The sequence below is a fragment of the Thalassophryne amazonica genome, chromosome 15 (assembly GCF_902500255.1).
Source record: "Thalassophryne amazonica chromosome 15, fThaAma1.1, whole genome shotgun sequence".
NCBI lineage: Eukaryota > Metazoa > Chordata > Actinopteri > Batrachoidiformes > Batrachoididae > Thalassophryne > Thalassophryne amazonica.
This window is the reverse complement of record NC_047117.1, coordinates 6701732-6724069: the sequence shown is the minus strand read 5'-3', so window position 1 is coordinate 6724069 and position 22338 is coordinate 6701732. Positions and strand designations below refer to the sequence as shown.

Genomic DNA, 22338 nt, shown 5'->3' with positions numbered 1-22338 from the left:
TGGTTTTCGGTGAAAATTTTAATGGCTGATGAGAGATTATGGAGTGTTACTGTTGTTGTGTGGGCCGCTGAAGAGGAGGTACTGCTGGCCCACCACCACCAGAGGGCGCCCTGCCTGGAGTGCGGGCTCCAAGCACAAGAGGGCGCCAGACCCAGAGGAGGTGACAGCTGTCACCCATTACTCCAGCTGTCACTCATCTACACCACCATATAAGCCGGACTGCAACTCCACCTCCCCGCCGAGAAATCGACTACCAGTACTAAGGTAATTTTCTCTGCTGACTTATACGTTGAAAAGTAATCTGAACTTCTGTTGCAGCCGTTTTTCCTGGTGCTTTCCTTGTCTGGAGGATTGGCGTGACAGTGACGGCTTCACCTCGCACCCCGTCCCAGATAAGTGGTTGATCAGGAGCTGCACGAGTGTGTGTGATGTTGGAGGTGGAGGTGCTCCCTCCTAACGGTGTCTGGACTGTTAATCACTGAGTGTGCGGACTCACACTCACACATCATCTTTCTGTTTTCTGCCAGCAGTACCAGGGTCGACAGCCGAAGACAGAGGCCACCTGGGGACTCGGGACTTGGCGGCTCCGGTGTTCTTCAGGCCGTTGGTGGTGGAAGCCGTGTGGGACGCGGCTTCTCTCTCATCAGGCGTCTTCTATCTTCGAGCCTGCCCACACGTCACCTGGTGTTTATTGACTGTGAACATTAAGACACGTTTCGTTGTGTAATATCACAACATTAAATTGTTACCTTTTGGCTTACTCATTGTCCGTTCATTTGCGCCCCCTGTTGTGGGTCCGTGCTACGACACCTTCACAACAACTGTCGCTTTAAGGACAGCCCACGGCGCCAGGTCTGGATTCGTGCGTCAGCACCCAGCCGCTCATGGCGCGGCGCCACAGCAAAACACCTCCGTTGGAAGCATTACAGGACAAATTTGAACATGCCCAGTTGTTAAACAATTTCTCGGATACTCACTTGACTGAAAGCCATCGAAAACTGCCTGAATCTTACGAATGGTTATCAACACGGAGGTGTTTTTCTGTGGCGCCGCGCGATGAGCGGCTGGGTGCCGACGCGCAAATATGTCCGCACGTCTTTCATTACAAAATCTCCTTTAACAGTGGAATGTCCGGATAAACTGCTGATCCCGACCTCTTCTGAAACTTCTCTGTTATCTCACGATGTCCTGGGTCAACAGAGGCTTAAATTTGGAAGTTTTCAGCTCGAAACAGACTGACAACGGTGGCTCGGGGCGCGGCGCGCCATCCAGCTCCGTGGGCAGTCCTTAAAGCGACAGTAACACTCCATAATCTCTCATCAGCCGTTAAAATTTTCACCGAAAACCGTCTGAATTTCTCGAATGGTGTCCACTTGGATGTGCCTTACAGTTTCAGAAAAAATTTTGATCAAGCAAAGCACCAGTCTCTCAGGAAGAAGTCAGACAAAGGAATTCCGATGAGGGGGGTGGACCAGTGCTCACTCAAAGCCTGCCCACAGGCGAATGACGCAACTGACAGGCGTGAAAAAACTCACGCATGCACACGAGGGTTCAAGCTTGTCTGACGTAATCGCACGATTCAAATCTATATAGTTTTTAAAAAAAATAAAAAGGTCGGTTTCTTTTCTAATAGACCTCGTATACTGTACCTTTTTGGAGCACCTTAAAACCCTAAAGTTTGAAGCAGCGATTTATTGCCACATCGTTTTGCCTCTTTGCCACACGTACATATGTTTTTATCTATAAAGATTCCAGACATTCGATGATGACAATGTTGACGAAAGACAACCACGATTAAAATCTTGGCGGACACTCACCACCTTCAGTTTGCCTGGTCTCTCCCCGTTCCTGCCGTTCCCATGGTAACCAGCGATTCCTCTGTTCAGTGAGTCTCCACGGTTACCGGCCTGCTCTCATTCATAAGCGTTGCCAGGGCAACATGGTACTGGCTCATTGATGGAATCTCAGAATTCACCACAGCAAAAGGGATGGGAAGCGGGACTCCGACTGAGGGATTTTTTTAATCCCAATACCCCCTGCCCCCCCGACTTATTCCACACTCACACATGCTATATTTACAGTACAATATACCACACGCTCTGCACCACCCTGTTTTATGCAGCGTCTACACACTTTCCATGTATCCTTCACAGTGACCAACAAATGCCAGCACACTCTGTGTGTGTGTGTGAGTGAGATCTGACAAAAGTGATGGCTGCAGTTTGCTTGAGTTTAACATTGAAGAAGTCACGTTACAACACAAACACAAAGTCACACAATTATGGAAACTGGGTTCTTCTTGTTTTTCTTCTTTCGGCTGCCTGCTGCTGTGAGGGGGCGCCACAGCAGATCAACCGCTTTAAGGCAACCTCGGGGTCAGCTCTCATTACCATACCAAGTTAAGTACAAATCAGCAAAAGGACACTTCTGGGGTTGAGCATCATCCACATATTAAGTATGTTGGAGACAAACAAACCAACTAACATTGTTCAAATTATAGTGTGACGACACTCTCACATCTAAAACTATGTTCATATCTGATTCTGAAACAGCTAACTTGGATTTTTGAAAATATCATTATGTGACAGTTAATTTGTATTAACCTTCATTTGATTGGTGCTTTGTATGTCATGTGACATGGATTATTCGTCCCATTTGTGTTGCGTTCCATTTAACGTGCAAATTTGGTTCCATAAGTTTTGTACCATTCCACGCTGTGAACCCCACACGGCGAAGTTTGTTTTGCTGACAGACGACGATTTGAACGAGCTAATTGACTGTGCTAATTCTAACACACACGCAAACCATCCACTGCACTATAAGTCGTCTGGAGGTATGAAGAGCTGTTAGGATGAAAACCTGGACAAATTTCTGACGTGATTTTTCACTTGACTGAGGAAGTACAAATATCATTGTCTACATCGTCACATTTATTTTTGAACTATCTGATTGTTTTTGTAAGTTGACTGAAAACAATTTTGGACTCCTTTTTAAAGTTGGTGTTGGACTGTTGATGTCAAAGCAGCAGTGACGAACACCAAAATAAATGTAAGTCCCTTTTCTGTTGTTTATAAATTAATATAATACCAAATGACAAGGATCTATTTTAGCCGTTATATAAAACAAATAATGAATGCTTTTACATTCTTTCAATGGAACAAATATTTCATCGAGGCAAATCCGAGTTGAATGGAACATTCCATCCTTCACCTCTTGAAATATACATACCATTGAACTCATAAACATTCATTATTTGTATATTATCATACTATTCATAAATTATATTGAAATTATTCAGAAATTTGCTGCCAAACTTGTGTGTGACATCTCCCAAATGGGCCCTGTAATTTATCACTGTGACACACACACACACACACACACACACACACACACACACACACACACACACACACACACACACACACACACACACACACACACACCTTTATTTCCAGTTTCAAGTAGAAACCCGTGCATGAGTCTCAGAGTGAAGTGTGCACGTGTCTGTGCAGCGAGTTCAGACATGTCGATGTGTCATTCCCGTGTTACATGTAATCATCATGTGGCTGCTTTAGCAAAATTAGTCCCAACACATGCACAACATGTAAAACGCTGGGACTAAATCCAGACAGTGACGTGCATGAGCGCATGACTCTGTGCATGAGTGTGTGAGTATATGTGTGTGCGTGCTCATGGTTAATGTGTGTACTGGGTGGAAACAGTGTGGGAGTACCATGTGTCACCATAGTGTGAGCTCCTGTCTCCTTAGTGTCTCCCACTGAGCCCTCACGCCCCTTTGCATTCACATACACACATACACATACACACACACGCACATGTCCAATGTTACACTCAGTCAACAGTCTATGCTGTTTGATAACACGATAAACCAATACCCTGATGTCTTTTGTTTGTCACTGTCTTTTTTTTAATAAATGATGATTATTCAAAAATACTTAATACATAAGTAAGTCTTATATTTGTTCCTGAGGGCCAGTTGGTGCAGAGGGTTATCCCTGCCTGGATAGTGTGGTGTAAAGCGAACGGGAGTCCAAGACTTCCCCTGAATGGGATGGTCATCCATTGCAGGTTAATTCGTCATCCAACGCCGGGACCCGTTCTGACTTGGGTGGACTGGGGCAATGCAGAAAAACTGTTTTGTCTCAGGACACAGACAGCTAGCCAGACCGGGAATCAAATCCAGGTCGACATATTGGCAGCCCCAGTCATGTCCTACTGAGCTACCTGCTAGATACATCATTGAAATTAATATCATGTTTTGGCAAAACGTATGGCTCAGTCAAATGTGCATTTTGGCAACAAAATCTGTGAAAATACTCCAGTTGATTTCAATGTAAACTAGAAGCACTCAGAGAGTGCAAACCTCCGCCAAGGCCATGGGATCACTGACGCCATAACATCTACATGCCGTGGAATCATTGAACCTAAAAAAGTCTAACAATGATGTTCGCTCAGTAGTAAAAAAAGTTTCATCTGCTGTGACTGGATAGCATGTATCCTTAGCACTTGGCATCACAGTTTATTGCAACTTGCACCTTTCCCAGAAGCTACTGTCATCTGAGCACTGATATTGATATTGCATGTGCTTATAGACAAAAACAAATAAGAGACAAAATTCAATTTATTATTCAACTAAACTGCAAATATGAATTTTTTAACATTTATGAAACACTTCTCTAAACAAGGCCATAGGGTCACTGACCCTAAAGAGATTCCCTCCTTGGCACAGTGATCTGTTCAACAATTCAGTGTTACAACCAAAACTATGATACATACATTTTTCTTTCCTGTATATTTGACATCCTTGACCATGAAACATACCACTAGAACTTGAAATCACTTTTATGTCTTTATTAGTTGAAAAGATATTGTATAAAAACGATTTTTCAGTAATGGCGGTTTTCTTCTGGATCTAGCTCCATAACATTTGAAGCTACATCAAATCTGATGACACCTTACTGAATCAGTACAGATTCAGCTACAATTTGGTGTTAGTTGTGCATCTCTAGCTTCATTTGTCACCTCACACTGACACATTTTCTATTTTCCCTATATTTTTGCATATTCTGGATCACCAGATCCGGAATCCGGATCCGATCATCACCAAACTTTGTTGTTTGATAGAACATTTGACTTGTTACACCCTAATTTTTTTCAAGCCTTTCTGCCTTGTTTTTGTGGAGTTAGAAACTAGAATGTCAAAATTCCCCCTATCCCGCAATGGTGAAGAATCCTTTAAAAACTTCCTGGATCCGGATTGTGATCTGGATCACCACTAAAATTTAATCACTTGTTCCTCTTGTCATTTCCAACCACTCCACAAAATTTCATCAAAATCCGTTCAAAACCTTTTGAGTTATCCTGCTGACAAACAGACAGACAGACAAACAAACAAACGCGACCAAAAACATAACCTCCTTGGCGGAGGTAATTACCAGTAAATTCACTCAGTTTCTCCGGTGGAGGCCAAACATTAACTTAAGTAATACACGTAAAGATTTGACACAAATTTGTTTCTGAGAATCAATCGAACTTGGTGTCCAAACTGGCGGTCGCTGTCATACTAGCCAGCAGTGTCGTGTAATAGTATGTTAAATATTTCTGCCTAAAGTATTCCAAAATCAGAGTGTTATCATTTGCAGTCAGCTTTAAGACATGACTACAACAACATAATAATGCAAGAATAATTTCTTGCAAATTTTATTATTTAAGTATTGATAGAGCAAGCGAGCTAGCCTAACCCACTTAATTCAATGACTTGCCAAACCAGCTATAGCTAGTTTGAAAATGGAGTTGTTGAACTTGCCTGTAAACAAATAAAACTCTGGTAGACTGATAGTTCTAATAATTACTGATTTTACACATTGTAATGTCGTGTTATAGATCTATAAGATAGCTCTGCACTAATAATGCCGTTGTTTTGGCTCGTCTTCCAAGATGTTACGTCGATCATCTAGCCCCACCCACTTATTTATTTATTTATAATTTCTTTCTTTAATTACAGTAAATCTTATTTAGCAACATGGGGTGCTGTAGCCTTTCCCAGCATGAGTTATCAGAAGGCTGAGAAAAACAAGAATAACACAGACGAACTGGATCCACTCCCAACAAAATGTAGGTCTGATCCTTGGGGATCACTGCCCTGCATATTTTCCATCTTCTGCTCTACCCAAAAACCAGTTGTGCTCAGCCAGTCAGAAGGAAGCCCATTCTTATCCCCAGGATGTTAAATATGGTAAATCCCCTTGGTGTCTGTATGCACGGAGAAAATATTGTTCGATGCTAATGGCGCAGAGAAAAGCAGGTGTTCGGTGTCAACACACACTAAACAACGGAGACAGTGGCGCATGCAATCCGTAGGGTGTGTGAATACTCAGTAGTCAAATGGATGATCTGTCATCTCCATAGTGTGTGTTTGGACTACTCCATGCCATTCCATGATGCAGCTGGAGCCTGATAACGAGTGTCCCTTTATGCAGAGAGTAGTGACATGACAATTCGAAAAAAAAAAAAAAAAAAACAGAAATGTGACTTGTGGTGCTATCTTGGAGCCAAAATAGTGCTTGCTGTTAATCTATCTGCATGTAAATCCGGCTATTTTATTTGTATATTTGCTGAAAATGCAGGTTGTTGTGCATTTTAATGTATAAATAGACACAACAAGGGCTTCAAGATGTGCAGATTCCCTTCAGATCTGAACAGAAGAAACATTTGGGAAAATAAAGTCAGCCATGTGGGATGGAAGCACACTTCATCATCAAAGCTTTGAGAGGTAAATTTGTTGTTCAGTTCCATGTACAGTAAAACTTAACTGAACCATCATCGTATAAACCAGATAAAATGTTCCATCTGATCGCAATGTATTTCTGTTAAAAACCCCTCACATGTGGAACCGGAGTCATTTCCATGATTAAAAAAACAGCCGGTTATTTTTTTTTACACCGTGTTCAGACTCAGACCCACAGTCTGATGTGCACCTGTTAAACCAGACACAAAAGGCTGTGATTTGACACGTTTCTGCATTCACTCCTTTGTCTCCTCTCATATTATAATAGATCTTGCAGTGCGCACGCTGATTACATTTCGGGATCACATACGTTTGCCAGAAAAGTTTACAACACGGAGTCTGAAAAAGATGAAATTGTGTAGTTTAGCTTTGAATTGGAGGTGATGATTGTAGAAACAAAAGATTGTTGAGGGTCAAATTAATCCATAATAAATCATAATCCAGAGACAGAGAACACACGTCATTGCATGACACGGAGTTACAGAGCTGCAGCTGCATAAATCAGGCTTTAAATTAATTAAATAAATCATCATAAATTGTAAATCTGATAGCTTAACTATTTTTATATTTATTTTGATAGCACCTGTACCTGGATGTGTTGCTGTAAGTGGATAAATGATTAAAAAATGTTGAAAATATAAATGGCTCATTCAATAGTTCAGCACAGTTGGAACCAAAATGGCGCCATGTTCTGAGTTGATGCTACACTCTGAATAAAGGGACCCTACTGATAAGCGAAGAAGAACAACTTACCAGGAAAATCCAATATATGAAAATGGCAACGGCATCTTAGACTTCTATTACTCACTACATTAACAGTTAGGTTGTATTTACTACCCAATTACTTTACAATTAACTCCACACAAAATCACTTTTTTGGACAGTTAATTTTTAATGTGATTTTATATTGGAAGATCAGCAATATCAAGCAGCCTTGTGATTCAGCAGCCAAACAAATAATATGTTAGCATTCCCAAGAGTTGAACTGAATGTGAAAATCATGTAATATAAGACAAATATTATAAAAATATATAAGACAAAAGTAGCCCACATATTATTTATACTACCCCACTGTGGGTTTACCAATTTATATTGGTGTCAATGAACAGGATGCATGTTGGAACAGTGGTAGTCCTCCTGCCTCCCAACAAGAAGGTCCCCGGTTCAAGGTCAACCACCCACTGTGCCAATCATGATCAAAAATGGGAGCAGCCAAAAACCAAACAACTACTGTCAATGAATATGATATTCACAGCAGTTTAATTAGAAAAAATATTAGTGTGATGACCCTTTAGGATCCCTTCAAAGGGTCCCTGCCACGCCATGACGTTTTTACATATTCTTGAAGAATAAAAAAAGCTTTTTCCACATGTTGTCTTTGTTTTTTTTTTTACCATAAAATTACATTGAACAAGGATTTAGACATTTCTTTACCCATCTGAGAATTTGAATTTACCGCCTCCAAGTTGACCTACTTTTTCGCTGCGACGGATATGACGTCAGGCGAGTAAATGTGTCGCAGTGCGGCTCTGTTTACCTATACAGCAGACACGGACAGCAAAGGCATAGTGAGAGATTATAGCGAAGATTTAAGTGACATATTGATTGTTTATGAAGAAGATGAGGAAGTTTCTTATGAAGAGATTAACGGTGTAAATAATGAGGGGCTCCAAACCGTGTATGTTCCAGCCGAACACAACAGAAAGAGGATGTGAAGTGCAGCTGTCAGTTGACAACAACAACAGAGCTGTGGATATAAGCTGCTTACAAAACACAGAAGAGTTTTTTCACTCACCACCTTTTCTTATAAATGATCATTTATTCCTGGCACGGTGTGTTTGTGTATGAAAAAATTATTTCAGCAGCACAGCGTGCTTAAATTCAGGGGTTTGTGTTAAAATCACTGAAAATAAAGTTTCTGTACATTCTGTATATATTTAATCATTTATAAGTCAGTTTCTTGTGATTGCTAATTTTTCATATTTTATTCAAAGCAAATGATTGCTAATCTTTATCTGAAAAGCTGTAGACCCACATGGGATGGGGAAAAAAGATTACTAAATAAAAGAAAATGTTACTTCTATATCTGTTGTCAAATTTTATCAGGCATAATATTATAGAAAATGTTTATGCTAAATGGAGACTTTCCTGTCTAAAATACACATACAAAACATCTGTAATCATAAATTGTATCACATCTAATCTACTTTGAATGAACAGACGTCTGAACAAAAAAACAGGCTGTTCAGTTTACATGCATATGTATATTTGGAAAACACAAAAATGTCAATGTTCTTTTTTTTTTCAGGTGCTCATGTGAACACAGTCAGCCGATGCCACTCGTGATCGAGTCTCACTGTTGCAGGGAAATTTCTGCAGTCTTGGTGGAGATGCAACATGGTGGCAAAAATCCTCAATGTGCCACACAGCTGGCTAGTTTCTCGATTGTGTGTTTGGATGCAGATGTCCTCAGAGTGGCACACTATGCCTACATGATGCTCCACAGTACGAGTAAGCACATGAAATAATTAGAAAGTTTCATTTACATGGTTTTACAAAAAAGTAAAAAAAGATTCAAATACAAAAAGAATGAACTGTTGTTTTGAACATAAATCCATGCTATTTCTTTTGTTGCAGAAAGTATCGTCGTATCGCATATCAGCAGTTTGTGCGGTTGTGCCGGGGAAACTTGGGAAGGCACAAAAGGGTGCCACTACCAGCTTGTGTTGTATTCAAAATAAGGAGTACTTTTCCATCACCATCATCCGATTACACTGGCTTCCAGTTTCCTCCTCTGGAGTGAGGGGTTGGGCTCATCAGTGGTACCTGGTCCGCTTGGCAGCATCAGCCTCAGCTTTGTCTGTTCACGTTGGCTGCTCAGTGGAGGAGGATCATTGGTGCGGATTTCTGGTCAGTTTGGTGTTTTGCAGATCTGAAGAACCTCTTTTGCTATGTCGCTCATACACTGAATAAAATGTTTTTTAACAAATTGTAAAACACTTCTCATTTGAATGAAACAATGTGAAACTTATGTGAAATTGTATTTTTAGTCATTTTAATCATGCTATATAAAAATATACAAATAACAATCTGTTTTTTATTTTCCACATATCCCATGTTGGATATGTGGCTAACTTTCTCACTGTGAATCCCCTCTTTTCCACTAAGGAAAGTATATTCTGAACCGTGGTCTCTCTTGCTTTGTCTGCTTTTGTTGTCTCCCTGCATTTTCATTAAAATGAAGGGTTGCCACCAAAGTCCTAAAACAGAAGTTAAAATAAAATTAATAATAATAATAAAAAATTGCTTATATACATAACAAAATGCTGTTTGAAAGTTAGGGTGTTATTGAGATAACATAGACAACTTACCTGCAAAGCTGACCCTGATATGAGAAGGAGGCTCGATCATGAGTGGCATCGGCTGACTGTGTTCACATGACCACCTGAAAAAAAAAACAGAACATTGACATTTTTGTGTTTTCCAACTATACATATGCATGTAAACTGAACCGCCTGTTTTTTGTTCAGACGTCTGTTCATTCAAAGTAGATCAGATGTGATACAATTTATGATTACAGATGTTCTGTATGTGTATTTTAAACAGGAAAGTCTCCATTTAGCATAAACATTTTTCTACAACATTATGCCTGATAAAATTTGACAACAGATATAGAAGTAAATTTTTTGTTTATTTAGTAATCTTTTTTCCCATCCCATGTGGGTCTACAGCTTTTCAGATAAAGATTAGCAATCATTTGCTTTGAATAAAATGTGAAGAATTAGCAATCACAAGAAACTGACTTATAAATGATTAAATATATACAGAAACTTTATTTTCAGTGATTTTAGAACAAACTCCTGAATTTAAGCACGCTGTGCTGCTGAAATAATTTTTTTATACACAAACACACCGTGCCAGGAATAAATGATAATTTATAAGAAAAGGTGGTGAGTGAACAAACCATTCTGTGTTTTGTAAGCAGCTTATATCCACAGCGCTGTTGTTGATGTCAGCTGACAGTTGCACTTCACATCCTCTTTCTGTCGCGTTTGGCTGGAACATACACGGTTTGGGCCCCTCATTATTTACACCGTTAATCTCTTCATCAGAAACTTCCTCATCTTCTTCAAAAACAATTAATATGTCACTTAAATCTTCACTATAATCGCTCACTATGCCTTCGCTCTCCGTGTCTGCTATATAGGTAAACAGAGCAGCGCTGTGACACATTTACTCGTCTGACGTCACATCCGTTGCAGTGAAAAAGTAGGTCAACTCAGAGGCGGTAAATTCAAATCCTCAGATGGGTAACGAAATGTCTAAATCCTTGTTCAGTGTAATTTTATGGTAAAAAACAAAGACAACATGTGGAAAAAGCTTTTTTTTATTTTTCAAGAATATGTAAAAATGTCATGCCGTGGCAGGGACCCTTTAAATCAGGGGTGGGCAATCATGTGCCATAAAGGGCCAAGACACTGCAGGTTTTCCGTGCAACCAGTCACCTCAGCAGGTGATTTCATTAATGATCAGGTGTCTCAGCAGGTGATTTCATTGACAACCAGGTGTTTATGTCAGAGGAGAAGCTCATCAGCAACCCACCTGCTGAGGTGAATGGTTGCATGGAAAACCTGCAGTGTCCCGGCCCTCGATGCCCACCCCTGCTTTAAATGAGTCTATGTTGGGCCTGAGGCTCACTGTTGCCGGTGCCTGTCCCCTGATTCAATAGCATGAAGTAGATGATAGTATATGACTTCCGGGGATGCCAGGTTACTCCCCCAGCAAAGGCCAGGTTCCCCTGAGTGAACTGAGACAACGCAGATGTGTCTTATCCAAAGACACAGAGTGGCAGCGTGACCGGGAATCGAACCCAGTTCGACATATGAGTCACCTGCTGTAGGATCCTTTGATGCATTTGAATTTTGAGGGATGTTTGCGTAACCTGCATTGTGTCTGGATTCAAACTCACAATCACCAGCACGGGGGGCAGCCCATCAGGCTAAAATTCAAACGTCCAGCATCTGACACTAGAACGTCTTTCGGTTTTGGAGCCTAAGGGTTAGTCACCGAACACACCCCCCTCCTTTATACCGTTACATTAGCTCCTCTGGTTGAGACATTCAGTCTGCTGATTGCATTAATGGTTTGTTTCATTTACATACTTGTTCTGGTTTGTTAACCATCCAGTGTCAGCAACCTACCAATAGGTAAGGTTCTTCATCAGAGACAGAAAAGGGTAGATGGTGGTTGGAGAATCAGCCGGGCAACAGAACATACCTGATTGGGGAAGCAACCAGAAAAAAAAGCACCAACCTACGTGACGGCAGCAGTGGCTACATCAGACCAACATTTCATTCCGCCTGCCTCATGGTCTCCCAGTAACCCAAGGTCTACCCCCCCACTCCCACCCCGCCGCCCTCCTACAGATACGGGACATTGTGCAGCATCACACCGGGCAGCACCTCTCAAATCCAATGTGCATGGTTAAGGTGATACAGCCTGATCTCTTTCTTATCATGGGAGAGTCCACTTCCTGGGTGAAGGACTATCTTTTTGGGGTTTGGAAGTCTTCCCACCATGTTCTGTCACTCCCTCTCCCACCTACCCCTCCCCCCACCGTACACTTAATCAAAAACAGAGATTCCTTTTCTCTCTTCATTCCTTTATCTCTCCATCCACTGCTTTTGTGTTTCTATCCTCGACATTGGCAGAGGCAGATTTGAAGCACTCTCATTCTGACCACATTCCTCATCCTCTTCTTCCTCCCCATTTTCTGGCTCTCACATTATTGCTGATTTCAGCAGACTGCTAACATTCAACTGATGGACTCACTCGCTCTCTTTCCATCTCCACCCTGACTCAATGTCCCTCCTCCCTCCCCATCGCTTCTTCTCTTCAACTTCCCTTCTGTCTAACATGAATTCATGTGTGAACAAGTGAAAGGATGAGGAGGAGAAATGAAGGTGGTCCTTTTTAAATATAGTCTTTCATTAACTATTTAATCCCTTAATCATGTGTAAATTGTGTTTATAGTATTTTACAGGTTCAGTGCAAGACGGACAGACAGACAGAAAGACAGGCAGACAGCAGCGAGGCAGACAGACAGGTGGCAACAAAAACATGACAGCCAAAGATTATGATCAAAGTTCCACACTAAATATCTCAGGTCAGGATCAAAGACAAGTGATGTGGATCCAACCCCAGCAATCAGGATCAAAGACCAGCAATTAAGAGATGCGTGACAGTGCATCCAGAAACTATTCACTGTCTGTGTTTCACTTTTTCCACATTTTGTTATGTTACAGCCTTATTCCAAAATAGAGTAAATTAATTTTTTCCTGCAAAATTCTACATACAATACCCCATAATGATTCATAACTATTCACAGGTTTACAGTTTTGCCATGAAACTCAAAATTGAGCTCAGGTGCTTCCTGTTTCCACTGGTCATCCTTGAGATGTTTCTACAGCTCAATTTAAGTCCACCTGGGGTAAATTCAGTTGATTGGACATGATTTGGAAAGACACACACCTGTCTACATATAAGGTCCCACAGTTGACAGTCAGAGCACAAACCAAACATGAAGTCAAAGAAATATGCCTCCAAGCCAGGACTGTCTCAAGGCACAAATCTGGAAAAGGGTACAGAAACATTTCTGCTGCATTGAAGGTCCCAATGAGCACAGTAACCTCCATCATCTGTAAATGGAATTAGTTCAGATCCACCAGGACTAGCAGGGGAGAAGGGCTTTAGTCAGGGAGGTGACCAAGATCCTGACAGTCACTCTATCAGAGCTCCAACATTCCTCTGTGGAAAGAGGAGAACCTTCCAGAAGGACAACCATCTCTGCAGCAATCCACCAATCAGACCTCTATGGTAGAGTGGCCAGATGGAAGCCACTCCTTAGTAAAAAGCACATGGCAGCTCACCTGGAGTTTGACAAAAGGCACCTGAAGGACTCTCAGTCCAGGAGAAACAACATTCTCTGCTCTGATGAGACAAAGATTGAACTCTTTGGTGTGAATGCCAGAAGTCATGTTTGGAGGAAACCAGGCACCATCCCTACAGTGAAGCATGGTGGTGGCAGCATCATGCTGTGGGGATGTTTTTAAGCAGCAGGAACTGGGAGACTAGTCAGGAATGAGGGAAAGATGAATGCAGCAATGTACAGACATCCTGGATGAAAACCTGCTCCAGAGCGCTCTTGACCTCAGACTGGGGCGACAGTTCATCTTTCAGCAGGACAATGACCCTAAACACACAGCCAAGATATCAAAGGAGTGGCTTCAGGACAACTCTGTGAATGTCCTTGAGTGGTCCAGCCAGAGCCCAGACCTTAATCTGACTCTGTGAATTACCAGCAGTAAAAAGATGACATCAAGGATTACAGTATACCTTATACCGTATACATTATACCATGGACTGGGTGTAGCCAAGGAGTCAAGCATTACATTCAGTAGTCATAGAAACCCATCTGACATTCGGCACCCACAGACTGATGACAAGCTGCCCTGATAAAGAATAATTACTTGATGCTTCTAACCTGGAGAGTGATGGCTTGGAAACACCTATATTGTGTACAAGTAAAGTCTTTGTGCTGGCTATTTCAATTCAGCCTCATTCTTTCAGACACAGATACAAAAAGACTCATTGGGGAAATGCTCATAAGTGTTGTTTTGGAGATGCACGAACCAGTCGGGTCTTTTGCATTCAGCTGTTCAAACTGTCTTATTATGACCTTCCTGCATGAAACAGAATTTCCAATACTGAAAGGTCTATTTTGAGCAGTGACTCTGTGAAGATCCATTAAGGAGAGGCATGAGGACATCTGTGGCATCACCTCACTGACTGGCACAGAGTCGACTGTAAAAGATTCGATGACGGCCGTGATGTCACAGTAATCGATACACTGTCATCCATGAATACTAAACACACTTGTCACTGTGTTCCCTTTTTCCTCTCGTTATTTCTTCTCTGCATCAAGTATCTCTGTCTGCAGTGTGTTTGACAAGAATTAAGTCTGTGCTTGCATGCACGCACATGCACAGTGGTAGAAACCTTCTCAGTCACGACTCACACAGTCCACACTAATGCAAAGCTACAACAAGGGCCTAAAGGCTGCAGGGGGTTTTCTTAATTTCCACAGTATGAAACCGTTAAACTGGCCGAGCATCATCCTGAAGAATTAGCTTATTGTGTCAATAAAGTGGCTAAAAATGTCCTGCAGGTGGCGCTACAAGAAGCACATGAGGCATAAAGCTGTGCAACACGGTGCTACTGCTGCAACGCCTGATCCTGTTCCTGTGCCTATAGCTGGAACCTGCAGTTTGCTTCTTGTTTTTTTGGTGCCAGACCAGCAATCAGGTTTTCAATGTTGCATTTTTTTCTTTGCTTTGCTTTTACAGAATGATATTTCTAAGTGGGACAAAACTACTACAATAACTGAAAAAATGCTGTGTGTGTGTTTCTGTGAAGACTCTCAGTTGTCCAGGTGGTTTCCATAGTAGAGAAGCTTGAATCTTTGACTGGACTGGGTTGCTCGACACGAGAATGTTTCGCTTCGAATCACAGAAGCTTCCTCAGATAAAATTCTTGCTGTGGTAGTCTGACTTCTGTCTTGACTCTTGTAGAGAAGAATAACAGAAGCAGTTAATAACATTTGTGGGCACCTGTAGGGATCTGTGTTGAGGAGGAGAGGGTGATCAGGACGCTTCAACACAGAGCCCCATAGGTGCCCACAACTACAGAGGGAAGGGCTAAAGAACAACAACATGTACGGAAAGCCCTCACAGTATGTGGGTACCCACGATGGTCCCTGGATAAAGTTCAGAAGTCCCAAAGAACAAAGAGACCAAACACACAGGAGATGGAGCCAAGAAGAAGAGGAGTGTCTCTCCCTTATTTAGCAGGAGTAGGGGAAAAACTACAGAGGATCTTCAGACAGTACAAAATCCCAGTTTACTTTAAACCTGTTAACACCTTGAGACAGAAATTAGTTCACCCTAAGCACAGGATCCCTAGTTACAAACAGAGCAATGTAGTGTATTCTATCAGATGTCAGGAAAACTGTAAGAAACATACATAGGTGAGACTAAGCAGTTGTTGCACAAAAGGCTATACCAGCACCGCAGAGAGGGCGCCAGTGGACCTCAGTCTGCAGTTCATCTCCACCTTAAAGATGCTAACCACACATTTGAGGACAAGGAAGTTAAAATCTTAGCCAGAGAAAAGAAATGGTTTGAGAGGGGAGTGAAAGAAGCATTGCATGTGAAACAGCTGAAACCCAGCCTTAACCGGTGAGGCGGTCTGAGGCACGCTTTGTCCCCTGTTTACAATGGGGTACTCAGGTGAAAGCAGTTTCAATCTTTTGTTCATGGTAATGAGTCATTCACGTCATCAGGAGAGTCATCAGGAGAGGCGTCATTTTCATCGTTAGGAGGGACAGCTGCCCTGTCATTAGGAGGGTGCTAACTAGAGTACAATAGGTGCTAATTAGAGCAATTGTTAGTTACTAGCCAACAGTCTGCCTCTCGGTAGGAGGGGTCTGGTTAGGTGTAAAACTCCAGTTTTTGCTGGCTTCTGTTATTCTTCTCTACAAGAGTCAAGACAGAAGTCAGACTACCAGAGCAAGAAATTTAGCTGAGGAAGGTTCTGCAATTAGAAGCGAAACGTCCTCACGTCAAGCAACCCAGTCCAGTCAAAGATTTAAGCTTCTCTACTGTGTGTGTGTGTTTGGGTTATGGTTAAGGTTAGGGTTAGCATTTCCAAATGACATGAAGGGGCTACCCATCTTGTCACATATTGATGTTGACGGTTTTATGTCAAAATGTGATGAGTTCTGTGTGAGAATGTGATGGGCATCTACCTAGTACCTGGTCTTGTTTTTGGTATTGCCTCTGTAGCAGTTCCAGGTGAGCTGAGGCGATACCAAAAGGTAACATGAAAACACTGCAGATTACTGAATCATGACTCACTGCATCATCATTGTGCAAGAAATAAGACTAAAGACAACTTGGTGCTCACTTTAGAGTTTGATGAGGTAAGTAGCACTGTGTGGACTGTAAGGCACATTCATTTTCATGAGCATAGCTATGGGTTCCTACAATCCTACAAGGGTTCTGACAATCGGCAGTAGAACTAGAGGCACCTGGTACTAAAGCAAGTGGAATTGAGTTGAGTTGATCTGGTACCAGTAGGTAGAAAAGTATTGTTATAGTGTCTTTATACCTGACTTCCCCCTGCTGGACACAGCTGGACTTGTTGCCGGGAATAGTCTCATCATGACAGGCATGATGGACATTAAAAGTGTGGTAGGAGTTGCATGTGGCTTGAAATAACCTTGTAGGATTTCTAAAGGCTAGGTCTGGTGGCCACCAAAGCCAAATTATTTTCACATCACACCTCAGAAATGGTAAAATGCCCCCCCCCCACCCCCCCCAAAAAAACCCTCACATGAACACTGATGTTGACTGTGTTGACATAAAAGAAAGCATCTGATCCATTATGAAGTAATACTTGGACCTTGGGGGGGAAACATACACTAACAATTGTATTTGTTCAGGTTGACTCCAAAAGACAAATAAATTGTCCTGGTAATCTCTCGCTGGTGAGAACGATTGGTTTTAATTGGTTCCCAGTTGGGATATTTAGATCCAGGGTCAACCTAGAGGTGTCTGTGCATGGGTTTGTTTAGCATGAGAATGTTGCATAGAGACAAACACATGGTCCTTAACAGATCCTTATTTTGGCTCTATAGCTGGGAAATCCCAGACGATCTGGGTTTGAGGACCTGCTGCAGTCTTTATCACTTTCACTGCCACTGGGTTACAAGCATCACCTCTGCCTGAGGCACCTTTGAAGACTTCTTGTTTCATCAGTGCCACATTAGTCATCTCATGTTCAGGGCTCCTGTTGTGTCTTCACAAGGTCCCCATCATTTTTCACCCCTGCAGGCAATGCCCTACTTGATCCGTTACCCAAAGTCTCATGATGTGAACAAGCGGTTGGGTTTTGACACCTGAGTAGAAGCCTGCATTATGTTATTAACACATTCTTTCAGAGCTTTCACACGTTTGCAGCAGATCCCTGATGTCTCAACGGGAATTTAAATCTTGGATCCAGGTCATCACACCAGCGCTTTTATTGATTATGCCTGATTATGATCTGGAAGAGTCAAGTGTTTTCTACAAACATAACTGCAAACATTTCTATTTTTTGTTCTATTTACAAACTATTAAGAGCTCCTGGAAGTGAGCTGTCCATGGTGCTGATGATGCAGTGTCTGATCAGCACCACGGACAGCTAACAATTGCAGACTAGTTGACTGAAGGAAAAAGGATCAGATGGACGCAGTGAGAACAGGGTGATTGTGTGACACAATCTGATTAGTCACAGTAAGAGTGCACTGGACATGATGCACACACCATAATGGGCACTTTAAGAAACTAGTGCGAGTGCTTTAGATGCCATGAGAACCTGGCATGGATGCACTAAAAAACTTGTTAAACTGCACATTTTTCCCATTTTGACCATATACCTGCTGCACTCATGGAAACCTTGAGGACACAGTGCTGTGTACAAATAAACACAGTATTTCTCGAGCAACTACTTAATGCCAACACCAGGTATATTTATTGTAAAATTGCTTGAACTACACAAACTTTGTTTTCCTTTGTTGTTCTTCACAGCTGGTACTTTGTTTAAATAGACTTGATGTAAAGCCTGTAAGTGGAAGCAGAAAAGTGGGCGGGGCCCCGCTGGGTGAGTACGGTGGATAAATGCGGCGTGGATGTGAGTATTTGTGCACCATAAGATAACAGCAGACTCTTATGTAGGCTGTGCTGAGTGATTGATCATGAGCAGCAGAGAAAAGCAGGTTACTGCAGCGCTCTCTCTCTTTCTCTCTCTCTCCCTCTCTCACTCGCTCACTCTCTCGCTCTCTCAGCAGCATTTTATTCCCCTTCACCTCCCGCCATCTCCATCTTCTCCTTCCCTCCTCTTCCCATCCTTCCTCCAAACCTTTCGTGCTGTCTCTCTGTCGTTCTCCATATATCACTCCCTCCACCCCTATACGCACCACACATCACTCCCCCTCCTTCTTCCTCCGTCTTGCTTTATCTCCTCCTCCTCTCCATCCCTCTCTTGTGTTCTTTAATAAACAATCCCGTCTTACATTCTCTCTCTGTCCTGTTATCCAGAGCCCAGGGGAGCAAAGAGAGATGGTCACGTGTTCTCCTCTTCCTCCTCCTCCTTTCCTTCCCTTGATTATCAAGCTGCAGTAGTACAGCTCCACTCTGCTGCTGCTCAAGTCTTCATCTGAGGAATCCCTCTATCTTTTCCTTCTGTCTGTCTATTCACACTTTCTCTCCATCCATCCAAAAGCAGACCCATGTTCAGTGCACAACATGATGCTTTTGACATTTTGGGCTGTATCTTACACCCACTGCAAAGCCCAGTGCGAGTGCCACTGCCAGTCTCCACCAGACACAGTTGCTATTTTCACCACATGCACCCGCATCCTCTAAATCACAATACCACCTGCACTCCTGTGGGTGTGTTAGTCTAAAAATGAGGTGTGATCGGGCACAGAGCCGGTGTACTGAAATAAACCGTCAACAGAAAGCATTTGCACCTTCGACCACCAAAGTCCTGCTCTAAAGTCCTGTCCAATGACCAGGTTCCCCTTACTGTAAACACACATACTGTCAGATCACTCACTTCTGTGCAGACACACAAATGGATTTCTGCATTTCCAGTTGCACAAATACATGCTGGAGTGTTAAATTAACACTGGAGCAACTGTGTATAGTCTAGTACAAAGTGGTTTTAAATCAACTCTACTTGAGTCTTAAATTAAATTTATCAACATTAAGAGAGGTGATTTAAGACTAATTTGAATGAGATTATAAACATTTGCTGCAGTGTTAAAATTAGTTTGTATTTTACAACGGCAGCCTGTGACACCCCAGTTGTACTCCTGTGGCAGCCTGTGACACCTTTGTGGCACTTATGTGTTACCCTGTGGCATCTTGGTGGCAGCCTGTGGCACTGTAGTGGGAGGATGTGGCACTGCATTGATACTCCTGTGCCAGCCTGTGACACCTGAATGCCACAATTGTGAAAGCCTGTGGCACCACAGTGGCACCTCAGTAGCACTAATATGGCACCACAATGTGATACCCCAGTGGCACTCCTGTGACAGCCTGCGGTACCTCAGTGGCACTCCTGTGGCAGCCTGTGTCACCCGAGTGGCATTCCTGTGGAACTTCAGTGGCAGCTTGTGACACCAGAGTGACACTCCTGAGGCAGCTTGTGTCACAACAGTAAAATCCTGTGGAATCTCACTGGCACTCCTGTTTCTTTCCCTTACCTTTGTGACACATCAAAACTTGGACTTGATGACATTATGATCTTCATCAGTTTCTTCACCGCTAATATGGTCACAGTAAATTCTATCTCCTGTTTCTGTCTTTTGGACTGTTCTCCTCTCTCTCTCTTTAAAGGAGTGTCTCTCTCTCTCCCAGTCTTTCAGCTATTGCCATAACAACAAACGTGCCCCCTGTCTCTCAGCGGACTGACATTTCTCTGTGCCCTGGTTGCAGCTCCCTGCAGTGCTGCTCTGATCTGCCTCAGTGTGTGGGTGCACATGTTTGCGTGCATGTGTGTGTGTGTCCGCATTAAAGGAGGATGGCGACTGCGGGGGCGTGGCTCTGATCATAAGCACACCTTGTCAGACGAGGCCTCTGCTGTGTCTGAGCCAGTGTGAGGCTGCCAGAAGACGCACACACAGTCGTTTCACCTCAACTCAGGAGTCTGATGAGCGTCGACATGATGATAACGTTAAAACAGCTGCAACTTTTCTTCTACTAATCTGAAAAATAAAACTCATCAGGGCAGATTTTCTAACTCTGGGATTACAGATTTTGTAAACTGATACATAAAGCATAAACTACCTTTATCCTAATCCATCAAATAAATAAATAAATAAATAAATAAATAAATAAATATTACTTTTATTTTATTTTATTAATTACAAACTGCTAATCAACTGTCAAATACCCATTTTATTATCTCTAGTTTTCCTTATAAAGAGAAGCCACTGCTATTGAAATGAGATGTTTTAAGAACGAGTCAGGGAACAGTGAGAGTGGTGATAATCTGAGGCTGAAAACAGATTTTTTTTTTTGTCAGTTGTTAATTTTCTGATGGGCTTTTGGTGGGGTGACTGTAATTTGACATGGGGGATGGCAGCCCCATTAAACCCCAGCATAGAACCGCCTATGATGGGAGCATTTAATGGACTGTAAATCTACAAAACCATCAAGTTTAATTAACTTGAAGGGATCTATTTTGTTTTATATACTTCTTTATAAAATACACAAGATACAATCAGTATTTTTTAATTTAAGAGACTAAACTTTGAACTTGATCTTTTACTAACTACCAATAACTTTTTTGTGCAGAAGCACTATGGTGTTTAAGACTTTTGCACAATCTGTATTCTCTCTTTACAAACACCAGAATTTTTTAGCATCTCAGCCATCCCCCATTCTCATCTGCTCTGACTCAACTTTCCATATTTAGATCACAGAACAAACATACTCACACAGCCGCTAATAATACCTGCCTACACGCATCACACTCAAAAATAACAGGGAACATTAAACCCTTTCTGAAAAATAATGACTTATTCTGGAAGGCAAAAGGCCTCATTTTCCCAACACGGCCTTAAAACACTGTCAAACCCAACAATTTTCAAGTAAATTCAATAAAAAAATTAAGGCAGCCAGCTGCAAAGACATTTTGAGTTTATTCTCCCAATTTTTTTTTTTTTTTTTGCAGACTAAAGTTGTGTGTTGGTCTTTTTCACAGACACACCACCCTCAGAAGAGGCTGTCTGAGGCCATTTTTCAACACCTTAAAGCAAATAGTTAGTTTTAAAGTTGATGATCAGCATTTACCAACTTGGGCTCTACTTTTAGAAGCTGCGGAATTCATATTTTCACTTTGGACAAAAACTATTTTAATCACTCCAGTGTTTATATAGAACACAAAAACTGTCAAAGGCTAACCGATTATGGCAATGAGCAAGCTAAAACCACTCAGAGTAAACCACTTCTTGTCACCAATGAACAGGCAAAAGTATCACTAGAAGTGTCTGGTAGCATGGAAACGGTCCCTAGAGAGGGAAACGTGCATACAAAATATAAAAAAACTTTTTAAAAAGTCCGATTATACCGTGAGAAGCTTACCTTAGCCTCACCATCATCCCACTGTCCTGCTCACCACGGAACCATTTCCAGTTAATTGTAGATAACTGGTCTTACAGAACGAGATCTTCATCAGAAATCGACTTGTAATTACCCAGTGCTGACATCCTCTAACCTTAACCTTAGCCTGACCCGGACTCTAACATTCAGTTTACCTTAACCTTCACCTTAAGACTGTTGTGCTTTTATTAGCAATAAAAATTACATTTGTCAAACCCATCAGCATAAACTGCAGTTAGCACCAGTGTTTCTCTCATGTGA

At 42.0% G+C, this 22338-nt stretch overlaps 1 protein-coding gene across 1 annotated transcript in view; it reads right to left on the bottom strand.

The window, feature by feature from the left end:
• Positions 1-22338, bottom strand: part of cacna1ab (calcium channel, voltage-dependent, P/Q type, alpha 1A subunit, b) — a 225545-nt gene that overhangs the window by 144431 nt on the left and 58776 nt on the right.